This window comes from Acinonyx jubatus, chromosome A3 (genome assembly GCF_027475565.1).
Source record: "Acinonyx jubatus isolate Ajub_Pintada_27869175 chromosome A3, VMU_Ajub_asm_v1.0, whole genome shotgun sequence".
NCBI lineage: Eukaryota > Metazoa > Chordata > Mammalia > Carnivora > Felidae > Acinonyx > Acinonyx jubatus.
Genome location: NC_069388.1, coordinates 116,785,359 through 116,798,976, shown reverse-complemented (window position 1 = coordinate 116,798,976; position 13,618 = coordinate 116,785,359). Strand labels below are relative to the sequence as shown.

The 13,618-nt window shown below is 48.5% G+C and overlaps 1 protein-coding gene across 3 annotated transcripts in view; it reads left to right on the top strand.

Annotated features, from left to right (window-relative positions):
• The first annotated feature begins 2,475 nt into the window (after positions 1-2,475).
• The window catches only part of DPYSL5 (dihydropyrimidinase like 5), a 101,538-nt gene continuing 90,395 nt past the window's right edge, over positions 2,476-13,618 (top strand). For 2 of the 3 annotated variants that reach the window (XM_053201111.1, XM_053201110.1), the window contains exon 1: positions 2,476-2,791. The gene's annotated coding sequence lies outside the window, so the exon portion shown is untranslated. The remainder of the gene's footprint in view (positions 2,792-13,618) is intronic. The other variant, XM_027033384.2, reaches the window with a different exon arrangement.

Sequence of the window (13,618 nt, the reverse complement as noted above, 5' to 3'; positions counted from 1 at the left end):
CATGAAGTCTGGCCCCAACACCAGCCTACCTTACTATCCTCTTTCTCTTCCCACCATCCCCATTCACGGACTTGACTTTCAAGTCGTGATGGGTTCCTCAGGTGCCTTCCAAACACTTCTCAGCTTCCCCACCCACAAATTTATACTCCTTCCTCCTGGAATCCCAGACCTTTGCTTAGAATCATCTAGCAAATAAATATCCAGGTGAAATCCAAATCCAGCTCCTCCATTCCCTGATGATCTGTTCAGACCAGATTTCTCCTGCATGGGAATTCCTATTCTATTTCATCTAAGCTGGTCGTATGAGCTTTACAATAAAAGTCACAGCATATTGCTTTTTGTAGCTGTTATAATGGAAATCTTGTCATATTCTTGTTTCCCCTCACACTGTTCCGTGACCATTTGTTGTTGAATAAATTAATGATAATAGCTACATTTGTTGAGTGCATGCTATAGGCCAGGCAGTGTGCTATGCCGTTTACATGCGTTTCCTTATGTAATTATCACAGCAAAATTTTTTTAAAAATTAAAAAAAAATACCATGATCCTCACGTTCTGTGGGGAGCTAAGGCTCAGATGGCATAAGTAACTTTCCCAAAGTCAATTATCCAAAAAGTAGAGCAATGATTCCAACCTAGGGGTGTCTGACTCCATGCCCTATGTCCTTTCTAATTCCCAGGAGAGATAGCCTAGATTAAAAGTATATGAATAAAACTAAACTCAAGTACTGGGGACATTTACAACCCCCAGGTCTAAGGTGTGTGACTTTTCAATGCTACAGGCAGAGAGATGGCCACTCTTTCTCTTACCAGGGGAGGTAGGCCCCAGAAAGCAAAGAAACAAGATTCCAAATTTGAGGTCCACAAAATGCTGCAGAAAACATTTCCTGCCACTAGAGGACTCCCTTCCCCTTAGGCAAAAAGCGCAGCTTCCGAGGAAGATGGTACTCGGGCGACCCTGCTGTTGCTGGCCTGCTGGGGGCTTCGCTTCGCCTCCCTGAGGCTCAATCCATTTAGCCTAAAGCCCTGGGTCCCTGCAGAACCTGGCCAGCCTGTGAATCCATAGGGCAGTGCCCCAAGCTGGAGCAGTGGGAGGGCAAGTCATTCCTGAGCTCCCTGGATTGGGGATGCTTTGGTGTAGGCCCTAGGCTCATTTGGGGGCTCCTTGCATACGCTCAGGACGTGTGAGGCAGAGGGCAGAGTAGTAAACCTTCCTCCCTGGAGAAGCAGAGACGCAATGTGAGTCATCAGCATGCATCCCGCCCAAAGCCAGCCTGGCCTGCTCCAGGCCCCGAACCCGCGGCAAAGGACTGCAGGGTAAGTGGTCCATGGACACCCCACTTCGGCAGGCTCTGCAGGCGGGATGCCCCTGTAGGTTTTGCTGAGAAGAGGAAGGGAGCACCCTCGGGAATAATGAAGCGCTATATTGGTTGAAAATAACTTGCAGAGAGGCGTGAACTACCTCTCTGGCTGCGCCTGTACAGCCCGCTCGCCTGGGAGCTCCCTTGCCTTCCCCCCCTCTCCCAAGCTGGGAGGAGAGGGGTTTCTGCAGTATTCCATTGGGGTTCCCCTCCCTCCCTCCAGGGACCGTGGGATGGGGTGGGAGGGGAGGACTCAATGGTGCATTTTAATCAACAGCAACACCTTTGAAGTGGCATTAAGTGAAAAGAGGCAAATTGCTAAACCGTATCTAAGCTATTATTACTACAACGACATAAAATAACAGATTACAGCAAAGGCTTGAGAGAGGTTTAGGGAAGTGGTACAAAGAAAGGCCTGATGATCCGCCCTCTCCTTTTTCAGATTTGTTGATTTAGTTCAATTATGCGTGTGTTTAAAACGTGAAGGAAAAAAAGGTGAGTAAATGTGAATTGAGTTATAAAACATTTCCAAAGGCTTCACCGTGTCCTGAAAGGAGGTGTCCAGAAATAGGACAGGCAGCTGGACCTGAGAGCTCCGGACGGAGAAGCCCTAGCTCAGTGCAGCTGAGAGAATGAACTCCAGGTTCGAGCCCCCAGAGCGGACAGACGCGAACTTAGTTGGCCCCGAGTGTCCGTCCACTGTGTACCGTACGTCAGAACATTTCGCTGTAACGACCACCCGGTCCTCTCCATCGTGCAGTCCCGCCGAGCGCCCACTTTAGAGGCCTCACACTGGGTCTTGGAGGGAACTAGGCGGCAAAGGGCAGGCCCGGCAGCGGCCGGGGCATTGTTTCAACCCCTCGGGTGGGATCCTGCAGGGAGGGGGAGGGGAGGGAAGGCGGTGTATCCTAGGGACCCGCCCCGTAGCCCTCCCAGGGGACTCGTGCATCAGCGCGTGTGAGCGCTGGGGCTTTGTGAAGTGTAGTGAGTCACCATGGAAACCCAAAGGAACGCGGAGAAGGGCGCGCGGGGGGTCGGCGGGTTCTCCGGCCTCACTCTCCTTCCCCTCTCGGACCCCGGCCCTGCAGCAGGGCCTGTCGGGAGTTGTAGTCCCAAGGCTGCGGCCGCGCGCGGCGGCGAAGATGCGGGGCGCCGCCTGTCCCCGCCTCCCCCTAACCTGCTAGCGCGAGGTGGGGGAGCACTGGGGAGGAGACGTCGGGTCGGTGATTGGCCCAGACCGCCTCCAGCCCCACCCACGTCCCCTCCCCAGCCCGCGGCTTCCGACTCCAGCGCCCCGCGCGCCAAGGCGGCGATCGAGCGAGCGCGCGTGCTGCCGCCGCCGCCCCGAGCACCCGCAGCTCCTGCGCCGCGTCAAGACCGAGGAGAGACGGACCGACCGACGGACCCTCGCAGCCGCAGCATCCCGGAGGAGTGCGTGATGGCGGGGCGGGCGGTGGGCTTATTTTCCCTGGGCTGGGACATCCATCTCGTGGCCTCTGTTTTTCTGGGAGGCGCACAAAAGGGCAGGAATAGGGGTGCGCCCAGGGGCCCCGCTGCAGGGGACGCGGCGGGAGGTGTGGTTTGGGATTGGGGCGGCCATCGGGGCTACACTGAGGCCGGAATGGGGTCCTCTTTGTACGCCCACGGAGCGCCGTGCAGTGCCTGGCTCATAGTAGGCGTTTCATGTGTGCTTGTGGGATTGCAAAGAACTGAGGTGAGGAGACGGCTCGGTTGAAGGGATTTCACTCTTAGCACATAGTAGGTGCCCAGCCTCTCTCGTCGAGGTGCAGTGAATGGCTGGAGGCTGGGCGGGGGCTTCTCTGGCTACGGGCCCGTCCTGCGCGAGTCCCTAGATCGGCGCTATCTCTGGCCCCCCATCACCACCGGCACACACACCCTGCGTCCATCTCGCCTCCGGGTTGGGATTTGCCCAGCCTGTACCAGACCCGACGGCTTGTTCCACTCGACTGGCTAACGCAGCGGTCGCCTAAGGACGGTTCGCCTGCCGCCTCCGAGGCACCTGCCTGAACTACAAAGGCCGCCTGTGGCTGCCCGCCCCAGAGCGGGCGCCGAGCTGGGTCCCTTCGCTGGAGCCCATTGCGGGATCTCTCCCCGCAGCATCGATCTTGGTGGGCGACAGACACCGACGCCCCAGGCCTGGGGAGGGGCAAGAGCCCGAGCCTGAGAGAAGCTGGAATGGGGAGAGGCAGACGCGGGGCCTCCGTCTGGGCAAAGACGGGGAGATGGGGAAGCTGGGTGGGGACAGGTGACTGGGTCTGGGTGGTGGGGGAAGTAGAGACCAGGGTTGGAGGAGGAAAGAGAGAGGGGGCGGGGGGCGGGTCTGAGGCGGGAGGGAAGAGTGCGGTGCAGGTGGCGCGAGGCGGGGCGAGTCTGGGACTGAGGAAGAATGAGGATGGGAGGGCAGACGCTGCAGGGTGGAGACCGCCGGGGTTGAAGAGGGTAGACGCCGGGGAGGAGGAGACCCGCGCCGGCCGGGGGAGGGCCTCTCTGGGGAGGGAGGTCTCCCAGTGGAGGAAGGTCTCCGGGGAAGGGAGGGGGTGGGCGGCTGGGAGGCGGGTCTCGGGCCTGAAGACCCTCTGCTCCAGGCGTGGAGCCTGGGGATCCTGGCGGTCCAGGTGGCCAGCTGGGCGTGGCCCTTGGAATGGCAACCGACCTAGGATGGCGGATCCGAGACTGGGCTGAGCTGTCCCCACTAGGAGCTTTGTCTCCCGGCCTGACACAGCCCGTAGGGACTAGCTTAAGGTTTTGCGATAATCCGCAGCGCCGCAGGCACACCCTTTTCTTCGCGGAGCTGAAAGGCTTGGTCCAGTGGCAGATGCTGGCAGGGAGGCGGGATGGGGGAAGTCTCCCGCCGGAGAGACCCGGAGAACAATAGCCGGCACTGGTATCCACGCGACTCCGTACCAGCCCCCCCCATCCCCAGAATTTCAAGTGTTCAGTTTTCTGGTGCAGAAAATGCTCTGGTAGAAATCTCAGGGCGTGCGCTCGTCTTTTGGGGTTTGCGTTGGGGACCAAGCCCCGCTGTTAATTCCCTGGTGTGAGTCGCGCGTCCCCCCAGACTGTGAGGCGGGCTGAAAGCCGCCGCCACCGGCTTTGGGTGCCTCCGCGCCGCCGCCTGCCCCTTGCTATTGAGCAGGAGCCCAGACGTGGCGTGGCGGCCCGGCGGCGACCTGGAGGTTGCCTCCGTGCACAGCGAGCCCCTTTGAGCAGTCGGCTTTGTCTGCGGGCTCACGTCTAAGGTCTGCTGTGTGTTCATAGAAGGAGCAGTCAGGATTGGTGCGGATTGTGGTTAAAAACAACAAACAACAAACCAAAAAACGGAGAAGTGGCTTTTGGAGATTACCCGCCAAGGGTGCGGCTCTCGGCTTTTACAGCCTGCAGCCTGGGGACCAAAGCTTCCCATTGCCAGTGACCACACCCAAGCCAGTGTGTCCATCCTTTGCAGATTTTGCCTGTATTGTCTGCTGACCTAAGACAGGGACGGCTCTGTGATAGGAGGTGGCTGCTTGCCCATGGGAAAGCGGATGAACAGAAATGGAAGCACAAACCAGGGCTCAGCAGACCTTTCCATGCGCTCATAGTCTTGCTGGCTGTGTAAGCATCTTTCATGCCAGGCTGCAGCATCTTGACATGTGAAAGGATTACCCAATCCTAAAATTTCATTTTATAGGTTTTCTTTAATCATTGTTTAGCTTATATTAGAGGTGACTCTTTGGCATCAGGCTTCTACTTTTAAATTGTCATTCATTTAACAAAAAAGATGTGTAGGGAGGGCAAGGCAGAAGGATTGTTTTCTTTTATTCATATTTTATTTTATTTAGAGTGAAGGAAGCTTGGATAAAAGACAGAGCATCATAGGACTCAATCATTGTGACTTGTATTTGCCGTTAACTGATGAGCCTTTGGCTCTCTCTAGCCTTGAAACCCCAGGATTTTCTTTCTTAACCAGGTTGATGCGTAAGGTTGGTGCATAAGGCTGTGATATCACTGTTGGCTCTTGCCCAGAATATTCGATAGTTGCCAACCCGAAAGCCTCCGATTTGGGCAATACCGAGTGGCCATAGGAAAGCAGCAGTCGGCTGTATCTTGCTGGTTTTCAAGGATGGTGTTTTTAAGAGGTGCCTCTCAGAATTTACAAAACTGGTCTGAAAGGATTAATTGGAATGCTGTTCACTGAATGATTTAAACTAAGTTAATAGACCTATCTCTAGAGTAGATGAAAACCAGGAATCTTAATATTGGAAAACCTACAATCTGACACAGAGGTTTTCTTCTTATGAAAGAGCTCCAGGAGGAAATGTGTCTTCATGTCGTACCCAAGGGGGAAAGTTTCAGAAGGGAATGTTTTGTTGGTTTATTCTTTTTGAAAGAATTTTACGGGTTTATTTAAAGGTGTAAACCTGTTGAGCCCTGTGTGAACATCCATCCCAATAGTTTCCTCCACAGATGAGTCCACAGATGAGGAAGGCCAGTATCCGTATGACCAGCCCATTTGTATAGGGAAGATGGAGAGAAAGCAGCATCCTTCTCCTACCTCCTGTGAAAATGTCCGGGAGACAGGGCGCAGAGGGAAGAATCAGGCGACCCCAGAATTCCGGGGTGCCATTGTTAACTTCCATCTCCCTGACCTCGGGGACCTTGGCTAGGTATATACAAGATGTTCATAGGACATGAACCTGACTGTTTTCAGCATAGCCCCTCCAAGATGGAGTTGTAAGCCAGGATAGTTTCAATATGCTTTATGCACTGTGCATTTCCTCCTATGGGAATGGTTCCGCAGCAAGGCGAGCATACACAATTGGCAGAAGTTAAGTTTGGGGACTTGGTGTTGACTTCCTCTGTGGTACCTCCACACCTCTCTGTCCTTCTACCATGGATACCTGGGAGTTTTCCCTCCTTAATAACCACTCCTCGGGGGCGCCTGGGTAGCTCAGTCAGTTAAGTGTCCAACTCCAGCTCAGGTCACGATCTTGTGGTTAATGGGTTTGAGCCCCGCATCGGTCTCTGTGCTAACAGCTCGGAGCCTGGAGCCTGCTTCGGATTCTGTGTCTCCCTCTTTCTCCGCCCCTCCCCCACTCGCACTAGTCTCTCTCTCTCTCTCTCTCTCTCTCTCAAAATAAATAAACATTAAAAAAATAATAATAACTGCTCCTCTGACCCAGGATTCAGCATGATCCTACATAAAGAAAGCTCCAGGGAACTGTAGGCCGAGGGCCATCACAACTGGCCACATCTCTGGAGTAAATGAGGATTTAGATAATTATACAGAGCCAGAGAAGTCGGTATTATTATTTTTTTAAGTTTATTTATTTTGAGAGAGCATGAACTGGAGAGGGGCAGAGAGAGAGAGGAAGAGAAAGAATCCCAAGCAGGCTCCCCGCTGTCAGCGCAGAGCCCAACTTGGGGCTCGAACTCACAAACTGTGAGATCACGACCTGAGCCAAAACCAAGAGCTGGACGCTTGGTATCTAAGACCCAGGGTGCCTGGCCGGCTCAGTCAGTAGAGCATGCGACTCTTGATCTTGGGGTGGTGAGTTCAAGCTCCACTTTGGGTGTAGAAATTACTTTAAAAAAATCTAAAAACCTGTCTATCTTGCTGGTGTAAAAATTAACCAAATTCTGATAGAATCTGATCCTGTTCATTTTTGTTTTCCGAGCTATAAGAAAATAATTTCAGGGGCGCCTGGGTGGCGCAGTCGGTTAGGCGTCCGACTTCAGCCAGGTCACGATCTCGCGGTCCGTGAGTTCGAGCCCCGCGTCAGGCTCTGGGCTGATGGCTCAGAGCCTGGAGCCTGTTTCCGATTCTGTGTCTCCCTCTCTCTCTGCCCCTCCCCCGTTCATGCTCTGTCTCTCTCTGTCCCAAAAATAAATAAACATTGAAAAAAAAAAAAAAGAAAAGAATTTCAGAAACGCCTTGTAAGACTTAGTACACAGGAACCTATAGGAGAACAATAATACAGAAAATCTTTGTCAGCATGAAAACCTGTAGGAAGAAGCTGGCATAATGTGAAATCAAATGAGAATAACAAGTAAGGTGTTTGATTTTATTGCACTTCTAGCGAATAAATGAGAAATAATTTTAGGATCACTTTGCCTTAATTTTTTTTATTTTTTATTTTATTTTTTAAATGTTTATTTATTTATTTTTTAACATTTATTTAGTTTTGAGAGAGAGAGAGAGAGAGCACAAGCAGGGGAGGAAGAGAGAAAGAGGGAGATATAGAATCTGAAGCAGGCTCCAGGCTCTGTGCTGTCAGCACAGAACCCGACCCGGGGCTCGAACCCAAGAACCCTGAGATTATGACTTAAGCCGAAGTCAGATGCTTAACTGACTGAGCCACCCAGGCACCCCACGTTTTCCCCCATCTAGTCTTTCATTGCAAGGGGCTGGGGCAGGCTGCAGTGGGGTATCACCAGTGGGAACAGAAAGAATGATCAGGACCACTTCATGAACCCCCACCCTTGCAAATAGTAGGAATAGCTCTGTGCTGAGTCTGAGCTTCTTTAAGCACAGCTGTTGTCAGCAGCTGAGAACTTGTAGTTAAGAATGTTCCAGAAGTGCTCTGATTCCAGCTTTGCCAAATCATCACAATGTGTGGTGTTGGCCTGGCATTTCACCTGCCCCTTCATCATCTAGAAGATCAGGTACTGGTGAGGGGCTGTTGTTCCAAGGCTGTTCTGGTTTTGGTGTGGGAAAGAGTGTTCGTGTTTGGTTGATGGTAATTGTTGGGAATAAAAATATCTGCAGTTTTCCAGCTAAGAAATAAACTCAGCATCACGGAATTACTTATTTAACAAACACTTTCCAAGCACTTACTCTGTGCTAGGGGTTGTTCTAGTGCCTATGAATTAAGTACTATTATTATCCCCAGCTTTCAGTACAGAAATCACCCAGCTAGAGGAGTCGCAGAGCCAACCTTCAAACCCCAGGGGTCTGCTTAGAGTCTGTATGACTTGAGGTTCTCCAGAGAAAGAGAACCAGTAATGGTTATCTTACATGATTGTGGGGTCTGGCAAGTCTGACATGCCTAGGGCAGGCCAGCAGGGTGGAAACTCTCAGCCAGGAACTGATGTTGAGGTCTGAAGACAGAATTTCTTCTTCCTCAAGGGAACCTCGGTTTTTCTCTTAAGGCCTCTCAACTGATTGTATGAGGCCCACCCATATTACTGAAGAAAACCTCCTTTCCTTAAAGTCAACTGATTGTAGATGTTAACCACATCTACAAAATATCTTGACAGCAACATATATAGATGGTGTTTGATTGAATAACTACACCATACTATACTATACTATACTATACTATACTATACTATACTATACTATAGCTTAGCCAAGTTGACATAAGAAACCAACCATCACAGAGTCCATGCTTTTTTTTTTTTTAACATTTATTTTTGAGACAGAGAGAGACAGAGCATGAACGGGGGAGGGGCAGAGAGAGAGGGAGACACAGAATCTGAAGCAGGCTCCAGGCTCTGAGCCATCAGCCCAGAGCCCGACGCGGGGCTCGAACTCACGGACCGTGAGATCGTGACCTGAGCTGAAGTCGGAGGCTTAACCAACTGAGCCACCCAGGCGCCCCTGCTTTTTTTTTTTTTTTTAAATATTTATTTATTTATTTGCTTACTTACTTAGAGAGAGAAAGAGTGTGTGAGCAGGGTAGGGGCAGAGAGAGAGAGAGAGAGAGGGAGAGGAATAATCCCAAGCAGGTTCCGCACAGTCAACGCAGAGCCCGGGGCTGGGCTCCATCTCACAAATCGTGAGATCATGAACCGAGATGAAATCAAGAGTAGGACGCTTAACCGACTGAGCCACGCAGGCGCGCCCACAGAGTCCAGGCTTTTGAAACACCACTCCAACCAAGAACCTTACCTGGTGGGTGTAAGGTTTACAGTCAACGAAAGAATTTAGCAGTGAGCTGTTCTGTGACAAAATGGTTCTCCCTCCTCTTGTTTAAAATAATACCTGGACCTCTTTTTCATCCACATAGCTTCTAGCATGAAATACTGCTCAGAGTGAGCATTCAGTAACGTTGAAAGAACGGCTGAGTGAATGATCTAGATGATGTGTTACAGGATTTTCCAGCCATTGAGACCTCTGGCTCCCCATTTAAATTGAAAATCCTTTGGCTCAAGTGAAGCTGAGGTTTTATGAATGAGGAGATTCTCTTGAGAAAAGAAGAGTATCTACGTTCTGAACTGAGTGTTGTGTCCTTCCCCACCCCCAACATCTGTCCGTTTTCATTGGCAGCAAAGTTTTTCGGGGTCTGTCACTGCCTCAACTCCCTGTGAATGTGTCTCCCACACACCAGCAATGCCCAGTACTCAGTCACACCATCTTTGTGTCACTTCAGTGTCCATTGACAGGCAGCCCCTTTGTTAATTTCAAATCCGCCATGGGCTCACTCTAATTTCTCAGGCTTTGGGTCTTTATTCTCCCTGCTTTTGTCTGGTCCTGCCCTTCCCTTTGTCCCTCTGCGGGGCACGATCCACTATTGATGGAGAGGTCCCCTCCTTTCTCATTTTTACCACTTCATCCAGATTTGTCTTTGTGGATTGATAGGTTCATTCTGTTATAAAATTCAAACATAGCCTCCAAATTTTTTTCATGCAATGGTGTTTTTAGCCGTGTTTGCAATACATGTGAAACTCAACTTGGATCATTCTAAGTTCGCCCTATTGCCAAGGGTGTGGGCAATACATAGGCTTAAGATGGTGACTTTGGGAGGGTGGGGTGAGGGTGTATTTTGAAAATACTCGTTTTTTAAAGTCTTTGGTGAATTATAACAGATACCTAGAAAATATATGAATCATAAGCATATAGCATAATGAATTTTTGCAAACTGAACATACCCAGGTGATCAGCACCAGGCCAAGAAATAGATTACCAGTACCCCAAAGCCCTTTGCCTCCCCCTCCCTTTTTAAGTAATCTCTACGTCCAGTGTGGGGCTTAAATCTACAACCCTGAGATCAAGCGTCATGTGCTCCACCAACTAAGCCAGCCAGTCGTCCCCCCAAAGTCTCCCTCTTAAGTCGCCTCCCAGTCACTGTCCTTCCTCCAGGGTTAATAACCACCCTCCTGACTTCTTACAGCACAGATCAGCTTTGCCTGTTTTTGAACTATTTTACAAATGGAATCCTTACAGTTGACACTTTTTCATGGGTGGCTTCTTTTGCTCAGTGTTATGTTTGTTGCATTTCATTTGCTCATTTTCATTGCTATATATTGTCCCATTGTGTAAATGTACCGTAGTATCCATTGTGTTGTTAATGGGTATTTGGGGAGTTTCCAGTTTGAGACTATCATGAATAGTGCTGCTGTGAATATTCTAGTACGCGTTTTGTTCGTGAACATATGTGTGTTTCTGTTGGGTATAACCTTAGGAGTAGAACTGCTGGGTCGAGGGTTTGCATATGTTATTTTTTAGTAGACTGAGCCAAATAGTAAGATTAATGGTGATTAAAAACATTTTTAAGAAGAGTTTTTTAAAAGACATTCTGAGGGATGTACTGCTGTGATTAAACCATTTTTAGAAACCCTAGAGGCTGGTATAATGTCGTGGCTTGATCAGAGGTTGGTTGCCAACTCTCATTCTTCAGGAAAAAATCGAACTTCAAGCTGTGCCTGATTCCACAGTAGCTGAAATGAACTTCTTTTTTTCTTTTTTTTTTTAATTTGAGAGACAGAGAAAGCACAAGCAAGGGAGAGGGGCAGAGGGAGGAAGAGAGAGAAAATCTTAAGCAGTCTCCATGCTCGGGCTTGATCCCACGACCCTGGGATCATGACCTCAGCTGAAAACAAGAATCAAGAGTCAGACGCTCAATCAACTGAGCCTCCAGGTGCCCCTGAAATGAGCATTTTTAAACTAAGGGTTGTGTTTCAGCCTTAGTCTTGCTACAGCGATTTCCTTACTCCTGTTTCTTAAGGAAAAGATGAGAACAGATTATAATTGCAACATGGGTCCCCAAATCATTCCAGAGATGTCCTATCAGCCTTGAACAGGATTAACAAGTGATTTATTTCTTCTGTTAACTATTTTGCGTTTCTTACATCAAATAGCGATTTTGAGTTGTGTCATTTCTCTGGCTTAAAAAATTCCTCAAAAGGGGGCAGCTTGGAATCACAGAGTTCGGATTTCTTACTTGGGAATTAGAATTCTAGCATAGATTCCCCCCACCCCCTTTTTTGGTGGGTTTCTAAAAAAGACTTAAAACGGACATGATTCTTACAACTGGATTATAATGGGACAAAGCCTCTGCAACTACTGAAACCCAATAAAGATGAGACACAGAGATAGAGCAACAGCCTTCAGATTGCGGATATAAGGCAAACCCATTTAACCCCCAGGCTGATCTTCACCGTTGGTCTAGGAGAGGTGGCAGTGATAACATGGCCAGTATAGATCAAGGGCGGCAGTTTAGGTGTGATTACAGGATGGTGGTAATGAAGCCTATACTACCAAGGGAGCATGACAAGGTCGTCACGAATTCGTAACCCCTCAGGTTTTTCTTTAGAAGACCCATTCACAGAGAGAAAGATTTTTTTCCTGTCACGTGGCTTGCCACATCTGCATCCATCCTCGTACAAGCAAGTGAGGGAGACAAGATTTATCCTTGCCTAAACACCTAGGTTTACTGCTTAGACTCTGAGTCCCTTAAGCGCTTAGGCAATACTATAAGATTTAATTTGTACTGTATTTTTTTAAGTGTTTATTTATTTTGAGATAATTTGTACTTTAAAATGTATAGGGGCGCCTGGGTGGCTCAGTCGGTTAAGCCCTCAACTTTAGATCAGGTCATGATCTCACGGTTCGTGAGTTTGAACCCCGGATCAGGCTCCTTTGCTGTCAGCATAGAGCCCACTTCGGATCCTCTGTACCCTTCTCTCTCTGCCCCTCCCCTGCCTATGCTCTCTCTCTCTCTCTCTCGAAAATAAAATAAACATTAAAAAACATTTTTTAATAAAATAATATAAATAAATAAAATGTATAATATAATATTCTAATACCTAATCAGTTATAAACCACCCATAGACCATTTTGCTAATACAGCTAACGTAATGACTGCTTGTTTCATCAAAGCTTTGTCCATATGCTCACATAATTTTTTTTATTATTAAATATAATTTATTGTCAAATCGGTTTCCATACAACACCCAGTGCTCATCCCAGCGGGTGAATTTTTACGGAATTATGACCACAACATGGATGCTATTGGTATTCTGTTGTTTGACATTAAAAAAAAAAAAGCTCTTTGGGGCGTCTGGGTGGCTCTGTCAGTTGAACATCCGACTTTGGCTCGGGTCATGATCTCACGGTTCGTGGGTTTGAGCCCTGCCTCGGGCTCTGTGCCGACAGCTCAGAGCCTAGAGCCTGCTTCAGATTCTGTGTCTCCCTCTCTCTCTGCTCCTCCCTGCTCATGCTCTGTCTCTTGACATCAAAAATAAATAAACATTTTAAAAATGTAAAAAAAAAAGCTTTTTTATGTCTCTACCTAATTTAGAAATGTGAACTTTTAAATGGCTATCTACCATTCCATTGGAAGAAACACTGTTGTATTTAAACATTTACTTATTGGGGTGCCTGTGTGGCTCAGTCGGTTAAGGGTCTAACTTCAGCTCAGGTCATGATCTCGTGGTCTGTGAGTTTGAGCCCCACATCGGGCTCTGTGCTGACAGCTCAGAGCCTGGAGCGTGCTTCAGATTCTGTCTCCCTGTCACTCTCAAAAATAAACAAACATTAAAAAAATTTTAAACATTTACTTATTGGTGAACATTTAGATTATGTCCAATTTTTTCTATTATCTTAAATATTGTTCACATCTTTATGAGCGAACATCACATACATGATTTTATCACCGAGCTGATAATGTTTTTGAGAATTGGAATTCCCTTAAAAGGAATTTTTGGTGTGGGGGATGCAGTTTTAATCATAATACCTGATATAGTTTGCACATAAAGACAAATGCATGAGTGTATGTTAATTCCTTGACTTAAGGACCAACTTCACAAAGTTCCCTGATTGCTTTCTCTTCCGTCTTCGTCAGCAAGTTGATCATCAAAGAATTTGTGTAAATGTAGGAATAAAATTGTCTGAAATAGTCATTAAAAACAGGGCTGCAGTGGGATGGATGCCTGTGTGGCTCAGTCAGTTGAATGTCCTACTCTTGATTTGGGCTCGGGTCATGATCCCAGGGTCATGGGATGGAGCCCATGCTGAGTGTGGAGCCTGCTTGA